Here is a 15,679-nt window from a genome sequence, read left to right on the forward strand (position 1 = left end):
TTGTGCTGCAGATCTTAACCCTCTGAGCTCTGCCAGTCAGCCAGGTTTCAGTCCACTTCCAGTTGTAGTCTACAGAACTGAGCAGTAAGCAACATGGCTTTCTGATATACTAAATGGCTCATTCAGTGACCTCCTGCAACTGCTTTATTGCCACAGCTTGCTTTGAGAACAGAGGATGTACTGAATTTCTGTTGAAATCAGTGGCCCGCTGCAACCACTTTATTACCTCTGCTTGCTGTGAGCACAGAGGAGGTCCTGGGTTTCTCTTGAAACAATACACATGGAAATTATAGAAGTGACATATATTAAGGCATGAAAAGAGTACTTTTACATTACAAAGGACAGATAAGTCAAACATTACACACAAAAGGTGGGGAAATTATTAACTTCAAAAGACTAAGTGGAAACTTCCAAACACATGCCAGCTTTTAAATCATCCCATTCATACATGCTTATGTTCATCTGCATTGTTTCACAATTAGTAATAGTATTTATTATTATTATCAGGTGTTTTACACTTCAGAGTGCATGACACATCAGAGAGTTATGGTTTCCAGCTTTACAGGGATTCCAATTTATCATTTCTTAATTGCCTGCTTGGAACAGAATCAAAGCAATTTCCCTTCCCATCTGACCAAAATAACATTTGTTGGCCTTGATCTTCAGTATCCACTCTTTGAAAGAAATACACTGTTAGTCAAAGAGCTCAACAAAAGAACCTTGCAAGGTAGGTTGAGTTAGCTGATCTTAAATTCACACAGAAAATGGTAAACAAACAGGCAAAAATATATTTTTTTGTCATAATCAAAAGTCATCATTAACAAAATGATTTTATTAAGAAGAAAAAAACTATGCAAGTAGTTCAATAATAAATATCTTAGCATTTTCAGAAAGGCAAATGTTTAGTCTTTCAGAGCACTGAGTAATCTTTGGTTTTGGAAAAAAAGTAGATTGTAATGCGTATTACAGAATTGAAACCCTAGGGAAAACAGAACAAAAAACCACCCTCTAAACCTATGATTTTAAGGAAAGAAAACTAAGAACTACAATCCTGTTTATTATCTCCTGTCAATAAGGAGAAACAATCTAAAAAAAAAATGTTTGAGGAAACAAAGGGTTTACCTAGTGGGTAACTCTTTAGAAGGACACATCAAAAGAACTAAAATCGGTTGAGGAAGACGAATTCTTTAAGAAACTACACAATGATAACCATATCAAAAGAAATACTCTTGTTGTTTAATGTTAGGCACATACTAAAGGGATGCACTGCATTAGTGCTTTGGATGTCCATACCATAACAACATCCTAACAGAGAGACACTACAGCACAGTGGCTTGTGATAAGGATCATGTTTTACAATGCAGTGGTGCTTCCTAAATTGCTTTATGAGGCAGAGAAGAACTGTGAATCTGAATGTTATATCAACACACCAAGCAGCTTTCAGATGAAATGCTCTCAGCCACTAAACATCCAAAACCTGGCAAGATTAAATAACCAATATTAACTGTAGTTTTCCCATCCTACAGAACACTGGTCTCATCAACATGATACCAGTAACTTGAAAAGATTAATTATAAATAGCTTTTCATAGATTCTTTTTTAAAAGACATATAAATAAACTTAAATAATAGAAAAAACTAAAACTGATGCTCCTTTGTATAGTGCCTTCTGTAAAGCAGACTTGAAGTGGGGTGTATAAATACTGAGTATACTCATGAGAATAACTTCCAGTAGTGCAGTATTGACAGAGGACCCTTAGAAACCATGACTACCAGGCTAACTGTAGACAAACAACAAAAGATGGGTTGAAATTGTCTGAAAATAGCAATCTCTCTAACTGTAATGTAAAGTGCAAACTTCTGTAACAGTCACTGCCTGTGCATCAACTTAACTATCGATGCATGTTAGTCTGTGGCAGGCAGTTTAGGGACCAAAATGAGCTGAGAAGCCAAAAACAGACCTGCAAAACCTCAGCATTTTCTCTTTAAGTGTGATAATCATCTTCTCTTTCTCTGTATCTTCCCTAGAGTCTGTCCAAACTTTAGCATATTTTGTCATCCTCAGGATATTTTGAGGCTGAAGTTTTGCAAAGGATTCCTTTCAGAAAAAGACATATTTTTTCTTTCTTTCTTTCTATTTTAATTCACTTGTTTTGCTCCTTTTTGTATGTGTGTGTTTCAGCTTGCAGGTAGCAAGTCCACTTTTTTTTTTCCTTTCCCTTCCCCTACCTTTTTTTTTTTCCTTTCTTCATTACCAGATTCATTATTCTGCATTAAGCTGCATTGAACTACATTTGTCATCTATTAGTACTGTTAATGTCTGCATGATTCCTCGTTATTTACTATTCTTCCTAATTTAGAATCATGTGGAAATCTTGCTTTCAAAAGCATTATCCAATTCATTTATATGAATAAAAACAGTAGAGGACACAGCTCTAGTGCTTGCAATACCAGCACCTCACTAATAACTTCTGTCTGATCTGGGAAAGAACAGCTTTGAAATCTCCTTTTGTCCTTTTGCAGAAATACACTTTACTGAGTTTCCATGCTGTATTTCTAGTGTGTTTTAGAGGTTAACCTTTGAAAGAGAACCTATACAATTGTGTCCTAAGCTAGGTCCTTTCTCCCTCATCCATAAATGTAGAGTTATACCCTTTCACTTCTTAAAGAAAAGCAGCAATTTTCAGCCTCTTGGATAGATGTAATGCTGAAATTGAAATATAGAGGAGAAGAATTCCAGTGAGTCAGCGAACAGGAAGAGTCAGGAGGGGCTTGGTCTCTTCTCCCAGGCAACCAGTACCAGAACAAGAAGACACAGTCTCAAACTGTGCCAGGGGAAGTTTAGGCTCAAGGTAAGGAGAAAGTTCTTCACAGAAAGAGTTGTTAGCCACTGGAACATGCAGCCCAGGGAGGTGGTGGAGTCACCATCCATGGAGGTGTTCAAGAGGGGATTGGACATGGCACTTGGTGCCATGGTTTAGTAGTCATGAGGTCCTGGGTGACAGGTTGGACTTGATGATCTTTGAGGTCTTTTCCAACCTTATTGATTCTATGATCTTTATTTCTTTGGGACCATGAAGTTCATGCATAACATCAAATGTAAAAATATTTAAGAGGCCAGTATTTCCCACCACTTACTAGATTTACCTGTACTAATGATGTCAAATAACTATTTGCCATCATGTGTCTGTGTTAGGTGAATGACATAGAAATATTTGAGCTGTTTGTATATATTATATGTTTTACATATTGTATTACATTGACCTGTAAAGTCAGACGGCAAAAAATCTCACAAGCAAGCACTTTTCCCTTGAGTCTTTTTATATTGTGTGCAATCTGCAGTATTTTAAACTAGCTAGCTTTATTAGAAACTGTCAAGAAAAAAAGAAAAAAAAAACCAAACAGATTTCATAGCTAGGCCCTGATTTCTATGTTTTCAGTGAAGCATGTTTCCAAAGCAGCAAATTGAGGTCTTTATTCTCTTTAATAATTTGTGTTTACATACAATTCTGTGACTGGGTGACATCAACAAACAAGATTTGTTCCCAGAACTGCTTAAACACAGCTAACAAACAAAGAGAATAGAAGGAAAGCAGAGCATCAGATAAACAAGAAAAATACATTTTTAACCTAGCAGTAAATTGGCAATTATGGATATGATACAGATGTCACCGTTTCATTTTTATTGTTCCCTGTTGGAGCTGAAAGACGTATAAAAATAAACTAAAGGCAAAACTCTTGGCAGTAGTTAATCTCAGACAACTTCTGAAAATACAGTAGTTCATCTCCAAATCCAGTTTACAAATTATGAAGAAAATCTTTACTGGAAAGACAAGTACTCCTGGCAAGTGTCAGCTACCTGTGAAATCCTTTGCATTTGAAAACAAGCAACAGAACATAAAAGAAATAGAAATGACTTCATGTCCTGGTTTTGCTGGGTCAGAATCCCAAGCCAACCATGGGCTGCAGGTCATTTGCTGACAGATGACCTGAGATGGCTACAGGTGTACCCCAGACCATCAGTATCACACAGAATAAAGGAAGAATTTTGGTCAGTTTCTTGTTTAAGTCTTCTTTATCTCTTCCTTGGATTGCTCTTCATTCTGATTTTGAGGACCACCTTCCTGCTTAATGTGAGGGCTGCAATTTTGTTGGGCTAAGAATAACTTTTATAGTTTGTATTGTTATTGGTATTATTTTGTCTATTTCATTCTACCTATTTTCAATCTGTGGGTCTTCTCTAATTCCCCTTCTTTGCTGGGGAGGGGTTATCAGGCAATACAGCAACAGTTTAACCCTAGACATGGGTTAAACATAGACACATTGGTTTTCAGCTTTTGACAGCAACGAAAATGAAGTCCATGAGAGGTTTTACATAGCTTTTGTCTCAGAACCATTAATATCTCTAAATCAATGACTTCTTCATGCCTCAGGTTCCCAGCTGTGAAAAAGGGATTACCCAGAGAAGTGATTGCATTCCTAAAATGATGCTGTCATCACTCTTCAGTCATTATTTTATTCAGTGAGTGGTTTCACTTGCAGACTCTATGCACATAACCCATTTGAAAATGCTTACTTTTCTCTAACAACCTCTGTGTGTGCTGTAAAGCTTGTTGCTTGCTTCTGAAACTTCAAGGGGTTTAAAACATTTGTGGCCTTGCTTGGTATTGTTAATGACCCCAACTCTGAGGGAACTGTCCTTTTGTGGGTAACATTCTTATTTCATAGCACACATCTCAATCCCTTAATGGCTTCCTTGTTTGATATCTTGAGGAAAAAATGCCGACAACTTGAGATATGGTTTTGATCATGTCTGGTAAAACCAAGTGTTTCTGTCATAGGTCACAATAGACCCCTACCCATAATACAACAGTTAAGCAACTGTTAGCTCTTCTAATTCAAGCTGGTCCAAAACCAAAATTCAAGATTGTTGTTAATGGGACAACAGGAGCTGAAAGGGCTGGAAGATTCCAATCAGCTGAAAAACTGTAAAAGCAACAATAAATAATCAAAATGGCACTGAAAGTGGTGTCCCTCTTGGCATATCTTAAGGTGGTGGATTTTTTTTTTTTAATTTATTTTAGGGTTATCAGAATGTCTCATCTTTGTTTCCTGAGAACAAAGGAACAATGACAAGGATTTTTCTTCTCTGTGCCAATCATTTAGGATGCTTTTAACTTTACTTCGTTATGTTTCTTCTTAACATTTGAGAGTCCTAGATTATTAATCTTATTCCTCTACATCATGCTACCTTGATATTATTTTGATCACCCTGAACCCCAATAATGAGAATGGCTGATAAATGATCAGTGGTATGGGCCACTGTTTTAACATCAAAATACTTATTAACTGCTGTAATAAGGATATAAGAATATATCCTTATTATTATAAGGATAATAAAATGAGTAAAGACATTGGAAATCTATACAGAAAGATTTTAATTTTTTTTCATACAATTTAGCCTTTGGCTGAATTATTTTTTTTTGGCTATTCATGGTAATCAAACAGATCAGATAAGAGTGTTTTAGTGGCTTTTACTTAGCAGAGAATAGTTTTTATTTTCTTCTGTCTATAAAATCTTTATGGTTACAATTTTGTTTTTAAGACCGTACAGTTTGTCCTGGTACTGAGGTCAGATTCACTTATCTGAAATCATCAACCTTGTGATGAACATATCTTTTAAAGAGAGTTAATATGTCTGCTCCCATGTGGTATAACAGTTTATTCACATTAAATTACATACTTTTGTCAGTATCTCAGCCACTTTGTTGTCAGGCTGATTCAATATGAAAACTATTTATTTTCTTCACTCCATACTTCAGTTTTTGACAGCCTCATTCTTACTACCTGAAAAGATGGAGTAGGAGGGTACTTTTCCAGTGGACTTATTAGACAAGTACAAAGAAATTATCAGGCTTCAAGTTGGCAATGTCCTTATCTGATGTAACAGCACACTCCATTCTCTACTGTTGGTTCAACAAAGCAAATAATTTCTGGTTGGTTTCTGTCTCTGATACTTAAGGATTTCCTCTGCTTTTCAAAGCACAAGTCTGGGTCTGAAGCTGATGGTTGGGCTCTCCCACCAAGCCCTTATTAAGAGTTTGAATGGGGATCATACTGGTGCTATGCAACCTGCAATAATTTTGATCCACCTGCCTCCAAATATATGAATCTCTACTGCAAGCAGAAATGAGAATCAAACACATCTTACATAGGAATGATGTGATAAAAAACCCAGCTTCTAATTTCTGTTGTTAAATAGCACTTTTTTCTGTTCTCAACCTAAATCAAACTGCAGTGTTACTAATAAAAGTAAGTCATGACTCACAAAGTTAAGTTCTTTTGCATTAATCTTGAACTCTAGGATTATTGGAGTCTCACATCATTAAAACTAATGTCAGTCTTATTGTCTGCAGTAACTATTAAATTTATATGTGGAAGATAAGACTCATATAAAAGAAACATTACTTTATAACTGTATTAAAGAAAAAATATGTAGATACTGTTTACCTTGTGCTATTGAGGCAGGTAATAGCTTACAGGGAAGCTCTTCAGGATGTAGGAAATTAATTCTGTAGTCACTGGGGTTTTCTGTGACATTGTTTTGTCAAACAATTCTACAAGAGGCCTAATTATAGAAAAAAAATATTTTTCTGTGAAGGCTTCCAATGCTTCTACTCATCTTATTATCACTCCTTGCAGCAGTTTATAAATACTGCATGCACTCATTTAACAGCGTACAGCATATTTGACTGTGTTCTACTAGAATGACTGGAATAAAACGGAGCCAAATTACAGTAAGTGTGAAATCTGTCCCAGATCTATCACCAAAATACAGGCAATGAGATATTGTCCATAAATTTACTGTAGCTCAGGGACTATACCAGTCTTAGGAAGACAAAAGCCCATCCAGAGAGATAGAGAGGCTGCCATCTGAAATGCACTGTAGGAAAGGTTACCTGAGAATGTGTGAGACGTGTTAGATCGGAGTACTCCATATTCAGACATATATGAGGAAATCCTAAGTCTCTTAGTGCTTGCAGCTCATGCAAGACCTAAGAGGGGATGGTGGAAGAAAACAGCTTTGTTTTTACAAGAATTACAGTGTCTGAACAGCCAGTGAGCAGCGGCTGGGCTGATAAACCTGTAAAATAGAAGTGAGCTTGTGACTTGCTATCACTGTCCCAGAAATCTGAGGCTGGTTTCTCCAGGTTCTCTCACTGAACATCTTGCAATTTATTTATTTATTTCTGGTGGAATATTTATGAAAAAAAACCCCACCATTTATTTAAATCATTTTGCTCAGAAATTAACCTGAAATTGTGAAGGCTTCAGTGGTTATTGTTTCGATTATTTGCACAGTAAATATAGTGTGTATATATATAAAAAGTGCAATCAAAACCACTTGGGGGATTTTTAAAAAGGAAAAGACTTAATATTTTCCAACTGATATTCATTTTTTTTTCATTTTGAGACCCATATCCTTCAAGTGCATGCAGAAAAAAATATTAAAAACTGGATGTGCTCTGTGTCTAGTTAAAAAAAACCAAAACCAACCGCACAAGAAACACTGAATGTGATGTTTGGTTTTTCAATTTCAGATTAAAATAACCTCTTAATTTGAAATAGTTTACTTACAAAGATGAAATAATTTTCAATTAATAAAAAAACCAACCCCAACCTTGGTTTACTTTTGAAGAGCACTTTAGGCTAGAAACAGGATTTACTCTAAAATAAGAAAGCCTATTATTCATACAGGTTGAATGTTAATTAATAAGGCTTTTAAGTTAGGTCTAGCAGCAAAGAAGATATAATCTGCTAGATAACTACCTTTCAGTCGATATTTAATTCTTAATGCTGGCACTGTGCTGTAAACCAATGTAAATAAAAAAAATTATCACAGACTATTTTCATTGGGGCTTTCATAAGCAGTGTTGGAAACAAATATTAGAGGCTTGACAAAATGTTTACTTTACATCCATATGTTCAGTTTCTTAAAAGATTTAATTCAATTTAGGGACAATAGAGATCAGTTTTGTTTGTGGTGTTGTGGTTTGGTTTGGTTTGGTTTGGTTTGATTTTTTAAGATCTGATGATGACGAGCAAAGGAAGAATCACAGTATCACAGTATCACCAAGGTTGGAAGAGACCTCTGTCACCACAGACCTCATGACTAGACCAAAAGCAAACAAACTTCTTTAAAAAAGCCTTGATGTTATAATAGTGGAATGACTAGGAAATCTGCCATCTTAACACAATCCTTTTGCCCTTTATAAAGGGATGTTGTAGCCAGGTGAGGTTGGTCTCTTCTCCCAGGCAACCAGTACCAGAACAAGAGGACAGAGTCTCAAACTGCACCAGCGGAAGTTTAGGCTCAAGGTGAGGAGAAAGTTCTTCACAGAAAGAGTTGTTGGCCATTGGAATGGGCTGCCCAGGTATGTGATGGAGTCACCATCCCTGGAGGTGTTCAAAAAGCAATTGGACGTGGCACTTGGAGCCATGATTTAGTTAGTCATGAGGTGTTGGGTGACAGGTTGGACTTGATGATCTTTGAGGTCTTTTCCAATCTTATTAATTCTATGATTCTAACTTTCTCACTATTGAAAAATCTATTAAAATGGCAACAATCTGTTGAGGATTGTTGCACAAAGCAGTATGTCATTGTGTCATTCAGGAAAAGATAAGAGAATTCTCTGCTCCTATGAGACCCTGCCTTAAATACTGCATCCAGTTCTGGTGCTGATATCCTAAGAAGGACACAGATCTGTTGGAGAGAATCCAGAGGAGGGCCACAAAGATGATCCAAAGGCTGGAACACCTCTCCTGTAAGGACAGGCTGAGGGAGCTGGGGTTGTTCAGCCCAGAGAAGAGAAGACTCTGGGGGGACCTTATAGTTGCCTTCCCATTCCTGAAGGGATGCTACAGGAAGGTTGCAGAGGGACTTTTCATAAGGGTGTCTACCCATAGGCCTGGGGGGAATGGTTTTAAGCTGAGGGAAAGTAGGTTTGCATTGGATCTTAGGAAGAAGCTCTTCAGTATGAAGGTGATTGAGGATGTCTCCTGGTGTTAAAAGCCAGGTTGGATGAGGCCTTGAGCAGTCAAGTCTGATTGAGAGGCATCCACATCCATGGTGGGGAAGTTGATCTCTGAGGTCCCTTCAAACCAAAGCCATTCTATGATTCATGATTCTCTTGCCTTTTAGCTTTTCTGTTTGAGACCAAACCATTACTGTCATCCTTCCCATTGGGAGATTTTTTAATTGCTTACTTTTTACTGGAAAACTGACATTTCTCTAATTGCTATTAAAAACACAAACAACCAGGAGATATAAGCTTATTTCTGTTTGTAGAACCCCTTACACATAATTTGTATATTTAAAAATATATGTTCTTTTAGGAGCTTAGCACAAATGTAATCATTTACTTCACAGCATTCAAAAGAGAGGATGCATTTTCTAATACAATAGTCATTACCAAAGTGAGTCTTATGCTTTTGAAGCAGGTGTTAGTAGTATGTTAAATTACTGTGGAAAAAATTTCTTTCAGTTGAAATGGCACTAAGTTTACTTTAAAAATGATGTAGAGTACATGGTAAGCAACACAGTGAATTTGAATACTTGCATTCTTTGTAAATATGGACTTTTGTATACAAATGTCTTGCATACAACTATATTACTTTCCACCACTTTGTCATGCTTAAAAGTTGAATGTCTCCATCAAATAAAGTTCCAAAATATAGATCGAGTCATAGAGGTATATGCAGAGACCTCTTTGAAAAAATTCAGATTTTAACATAGGTAACAAACTACAGCTGCATTACTTTTACTTCTGTATGAAGCTTATGATCAAGGAGAAAGTCCAAGAAGTTCAACGTCATATTTGTCTTTGTAGGCCCTTCCACAAAGCTGATAAATTCCTACTTTTTCTCTTGTTCCCTTTCTCTTAGATCATACAATCAAACTTTAATTTGGCTCACTATGGCAGTACTTCTTTTAAAATGTGATAGAATGATTTTGTAATAAGTGAATTAAATATTTCATTAGACATTTTAAAGGAATCTATAAAACTGTGATTAGCAAGACTTTTATATATATACTAAATCATATAGATTTGTTTAAGCTAAACAGACATAAGTGTACCAGATTTCATTGATGACTATAAAAATAGCCAAGGAAGATATTTTGTTTGCTTTATTAACAGGAATAAGGAACTCAAAAGACTACAGAAGACTCTTTTTCTTTTTTGTCCCTCCCCCAATTCTAAATATAGTTTTAAACTGCTTAGAAATAAAGACAGAAGGGAATGAGCAATTATTCAAAATTTGAAACTCAATCATTACTTCGTTAATAGGAAGTTGCATTTGAAAACAATCTTTATACAGCTAAACGACATAGGAAAATGCAGCCATACAGCATTGCATTATCCTGAACTAAGAGGAAGCCAGAAGTGCAGAGTGAGTGGAGCAACGACAGTGTTTGGTACTAGTTGACAATGACATGCAGAGCATCTTAAGCACTAGTGTTTATCTCACAGAGCATCTGAATTATTCATAGATTCCAACAGTAGAATAAATTTATTGTCTCCTATAAGAGATATAAGAGGTTGATAAACTGCTTTTCTGACCTTGGAGAACTTTGTTGGCACATTAAAGGACTTTGATACATAGCAAGGTGAAGACACTCACTATGATTTGTTAGGTGCATTCTGCTGGGACTGCACTATCAGGTGAATTGAAAACAAAAAACCTCTCTCAAGAAACCAGCATGAAACAAAACAAAACAAAACAAAAGCCAGCAGTGAATTCTCTCTCACTGTCCCTGTGGTATTCATTGCCAAAAAACACACAGGGAGGAAAAATGCTGAATAACTTTCCTTGCCTGTGGTTTGGGGTTGGTTTGTTTGTTTGTTTTGGGTTTGTTGTTTGTTTGTTTGGGTTTTTTTAACATCTGGAGAAGGAGAGAGAGAATATTTTATTCTCATTGCTTTTCTGCTCTCTGCATTATTTCCATTCTGGTACCAAAGTATTTGATCCATCCTGCTATGCTCACCAAATATTGCTCTCTACTGCACACTAGGGTTCCAATGATTGACATCAGGGCCTCAGAGTCTAAACTTGAGGTCCTACCAGTAAGGAACGAGGTATTTGGTTCTCTGCTATAGTACAAATACCATTCAAATGTAAAAAGTGGGGAAAACTTGGTGGAGGAAAAAAAATGTAGTGGGGCTTGAAGGTTTCTTTCAGGGGATGAGAAAGAACGGCATTGATTACAGGCAACACACATAGTTTCAGAGTATTCATCTTAATATCCTCTCATCCACCTCTTTGTACTTATTTTACTGCCTTACTATCAGAATTTTGTCATTCTCTTCCGTCTGGATAGACCAATAGAGCTTACAAAAGTGATTAAATTACTTGTTTTTCTCAACTTTGGGGACATTGGAAGTGTAACTGCGGTGGCAGTGGTATCAGCACACAAGGCCCCCAGAGATCAGCAGTTTGCCTCACAAAACTGCCATCTGTAACTCCAAATAATTAAATATAACTGATAATCAATCAGAAGCATATGGTTAGCATAACAGAAATTGAACTGTCGCTGAAGTCAGGGAAAAAGCTGCTTCGCTGAGAATTACGAAGATTGGATTTTGGTTACCTGCACACTATATTGCATGTGAATAAAAAGAGGATTTTAGTTTCCAGTATAAGTAGTCTATTAATCCTAATAAATGCAACCATCTTTCCTACAGAAACATTTAGCATGAGTTTAGTGCTTTTACCTCGTTCTAATATGCCTGCCATAAAATAGCATGTAAGTAATGTAGCATCTTAACAGAAAACCACAGGGCCATCTTGTATAGGCCATTGAGAAAGATTTATTTTTTTCAGCTTGGAACCAGCAGGAAAAAACATAAGAATGTTAAGGATTGAACTAACTCGAGCAAATGAAAGCAAAGCAGGTGAAATGATCCTGCTTCTACAGTTTGTGAGAAAGTGGCTGGGCAAATGTGAACAAGGCAGTGATGTTTCCTTTAAGACAATGTATTTTAAATAGCAGTCATTGACCTTAGTAAAAAGAAAGGATCAGGCTGTGAGATCTGGTTCTTAAAGTTCACTGAAAATGCACACATGAAATCCTGCAGCTTTTTATTGTCTGTTTGGGATATTCATTGCGATGAACACAGGAGCTGGTTGGTTATAAGAATCAGTGTGGGCAATGGGGAAATTTAGTGTCCTATATTGACTCAAGGATGCTGGGGAAAAAAAGCCCAAAATTGAAGTTATCACAAACCAGCAGAGAAAGAATGGCTACCAGGGCCCACAGTCTCTTCCTTTTTAGGAACTGTTTGTAGTTCTATCCACTATTGGCAGCTGCTGGCACACCTGTATTTGGATGCTGCCAGCTTGTAAGGGTGCAGTTTTGTGCACATCCTCCTTCCATTTTCCTGTTTTATGTATAAGAATCCTACTTTGATTGAAAGAAGCCACTTGATCTTTCAGCCCACAACTGTTATTCCTTAACTCCCTGCAGCGATCCACAGGTCTAATCACACTATATTATTCTAAAAGCTGAGATGGGTACATAGCTGGAAAATTTGGTTGGCCCTACTAAGGACTAATATGTTATTTATATATGTAAATACACATAACTACATAAAATGAAGATTTATTCCTCTGAGGAGTCTCTGTTCATAGGCACAGCCCTGGTAATACTGCATTCTTCAACCTGAAGCAACTAAAAATGCCAAAGGGCTAGTTACGTATGCCTCTGACAATGAATAATCAGCAAGGGATTGACAGTAAGCATAGGTAATTTTGATTGAATAGACTCTCTAGGTTCACATGGACAATTCAGAAGCCCATTATACTTGTTTAATGAACATGACTAGAGTAATAGAGATCATTCATTAATTCACTACATTAATTGAAACCATGATTGTTACCTTTCGTCTTTGTTTAATTCTGCCATTATCTGACCCAGCTTTATACTGTTGATATATTTAGTACTCTGTGAACTGTTTCTTGTTGACTCTTTGATGTATTATTAAAAAAATTTAATACCATTTCACTAAAAAAAAAAAGAACCAAAGTGGGATAAACATTTTTTCCAGTTCTAGTGCTATCTGTATTTTAATTTTCTGTGTAAAATGTTCTGCCTGACCTTTTGGAAAGCTCTACTACATTAAATTAGGATCCTCCATTTCAATTGGTTCTGTGTTCACATTGGCATTTCTGATAAACCTTGGAAAAGGAAAATATTTATAATTTAAGCTTGTCAATCACATCCATGCAGCAGTTGCAGGCATTTTAGGAAAAAGAATATACATCAAGTAAAAGCCAGGAAAAATAGCTTGTGTGACTTCTCAGCCTTTCATGAAGTAAAATAAATAGGGGTGGGGGGTGGGGGGTGGGGGGAGTGGTTAGCCATTAAGACCTTGTCTGGGTTTCTTTCTTTCTCTGACACTTTTGTTTCCAAACCTGAACTTTGGTGGCTCTTGGGATAGTATGTGAATTTGCTCATTTATTATTTTCTTTTTTTTTCCTTTTTTCTCTTTCAGGTAGTCCTGAGCCCTGTCTTTGCTTTAGCTGAAAAGACTGATGAAATGTTAACACTTCTGAGGTTATTTGTTCTTAAGTACATCTTCTAGGTTATATGTCATAATGACAAGCAGCCAGCATTGTAGGTGCCAGAAACATTACAGCCCTGTAGCAGGGTTACAGTTCATAGACTAAATCAGCTCAGAAGATGTATGGGTGGTCCAATGATTGCTGAGTGCTCAGTCCAGGAGTTTAAAAGAGAGAATCAATGAGCCACAACTGTGTAAAATAGGGGTCAAATATGTACAGCTGAGGCTCCACATATATCAGGTAGGGCTATGTTTTATCTTCTGGTCTGTAACATTTGTTACTGAAATGTGGCTCAGAAACACTCTATTAAAAGTAGATTGGTATTAATTAATTCAGATCACTGTCTGCTCTAGAAGGCAGGAGAATATCAGTACAGTTCTGAGCCACCTTCAGCGTATTGCTGTCTCCAAATCTAAGTATCTGCTCAGAATTACTAAGCAGATATTCATTCAAAGGTCTCACCTCCACTAACTGCCCCTTGGTTTTGTAACAGTGTGGGGGTTTTTGGTGTTTTTTGTTTGTTTGTGGGGTTTTTAGTTTTGTTTTGTTTTGTTTTGTTTTGTTTTTCCCCAGCACGATCTGCTCTTCCAGTCATGGCTTCTTTGCTTTAAAAATCATGACTTCTGACTCTGTGTTCCACCAGCTGATGAACCTATTTCAGGTCTTTAGATCTGTTTCTGGGTTGATAAATAATATTTTCTCTATGGTATTGATTTAGTTTCTTTGACATGAAAAGAAGCCTTGTACTGACCTTAGTGACAAAACCTCAATTTTAGATGGAGCAGTGAGAATCAGCTCAGCAAACCTAGCTTGCTTCCAACATGAGAGAGAACAAGTTTGGAGAAATAATGTCAGTTCAAGCCACTAAAGCCTTTAATTCTCACACTTTGACAGCTCCTCTCTTTATTTGTAAAAGTATATAAGGATTATTGCAGTGACTGCCTGTAGGCTTCCATCTTCCACCTTTGGAGTAACCTAAACTGCTGCAGATTTCTTAACACAGGGTTACTGTTTTCTCTATCCTAGGTTGGAGATGGTTTCACAGAAGAATTTGAACTAAGACCTACTTTCAACATATAAAAGACATGGCCTATATTATTGTGATAGTTTTGAGGGAGAATATAGACTTTCTTTGCATTGGTTCTTCTGGGAGTGGTGGTGAGGAGGGCGTTTTGAAGATGTAGAACAACTACAATGAGAAAGCTGGAGTACAGCTGATCTTCCTACTCCTGCAATGAGGACTCTTACTGCAAGAAAATGAATCTTAGACAAATGTGACTATAGAAGTAAAGAATACTATTGAGTAAGGAAAATAGTAGCTAGAAGGTGCTAATGTTGATAAGAACAATAGGAAAGGTAGAGAATATATTTTTTGAAAGGGTTATGTTCAATCTAGTAAGAAAATTGGATATGACCATTAAGACTGTTATAGGTAACTCAGAATTAGGAATGAAGAATACAGACTGAGACAGCTGAGAAGGCAGTTGTAGGTTCATTTCTTTTCATGAAAATAACTGATTATGCTATGGTTGATATAAGAGGGACTAGACATCCAAATCTCCTAGCTCTATTTTTTAATGTTGTGCTAAAAGGAAGACTATCTTAACTGTCATATGAAGAAGACTATATTTAATTTTCTCATTTAGTTTATAAGCAAGTATTATAATTGATCAAAACCATAGAATACTTTGTCAGAGCTCCATCTTCTTATTCAACTCCAACTTTTGCTGGATTCATAGATCCATAGAATAGAATAGTTTAGGTTGGAAAGGACATTGATATCTAGTTCCAACTCCCTTTCCAAAGGCAGGGACACTGTCCAGTAGGCCAGGTTGCTCCAGATCTCATCCAACCTGACCTTGAACACCTCCAGAAAGGGAGAATTCATGACCTCCCTGGGCAGCCTGTTCCAGTGTTTCACCACCCTCGCTGTAATTAATTTCTTCCTAATTTCCAGTATAAATCTGCCCTTCTCAAGCTTCAATCCATTCACTCTCATCCTTTCACTACAAGCCCTTGTAAAAAGTCATTTCCCGTCTTTCTTGTTGGACCCCTTC

This window comes from Dryobates pubescens, chromosome 4 (assembly GCF_014839835.1).
Source record: "Dryobates pubescens isolate bDryPub1 chromosome 4, bDryPub1.pri, whole genome shotgun sequence".
Taxonomy (NCBI): Eukaryota; Metazoa; Chordata; class Aves; order Piciformes; family Picidae; genus Dryobates; species Dryobates pubescens.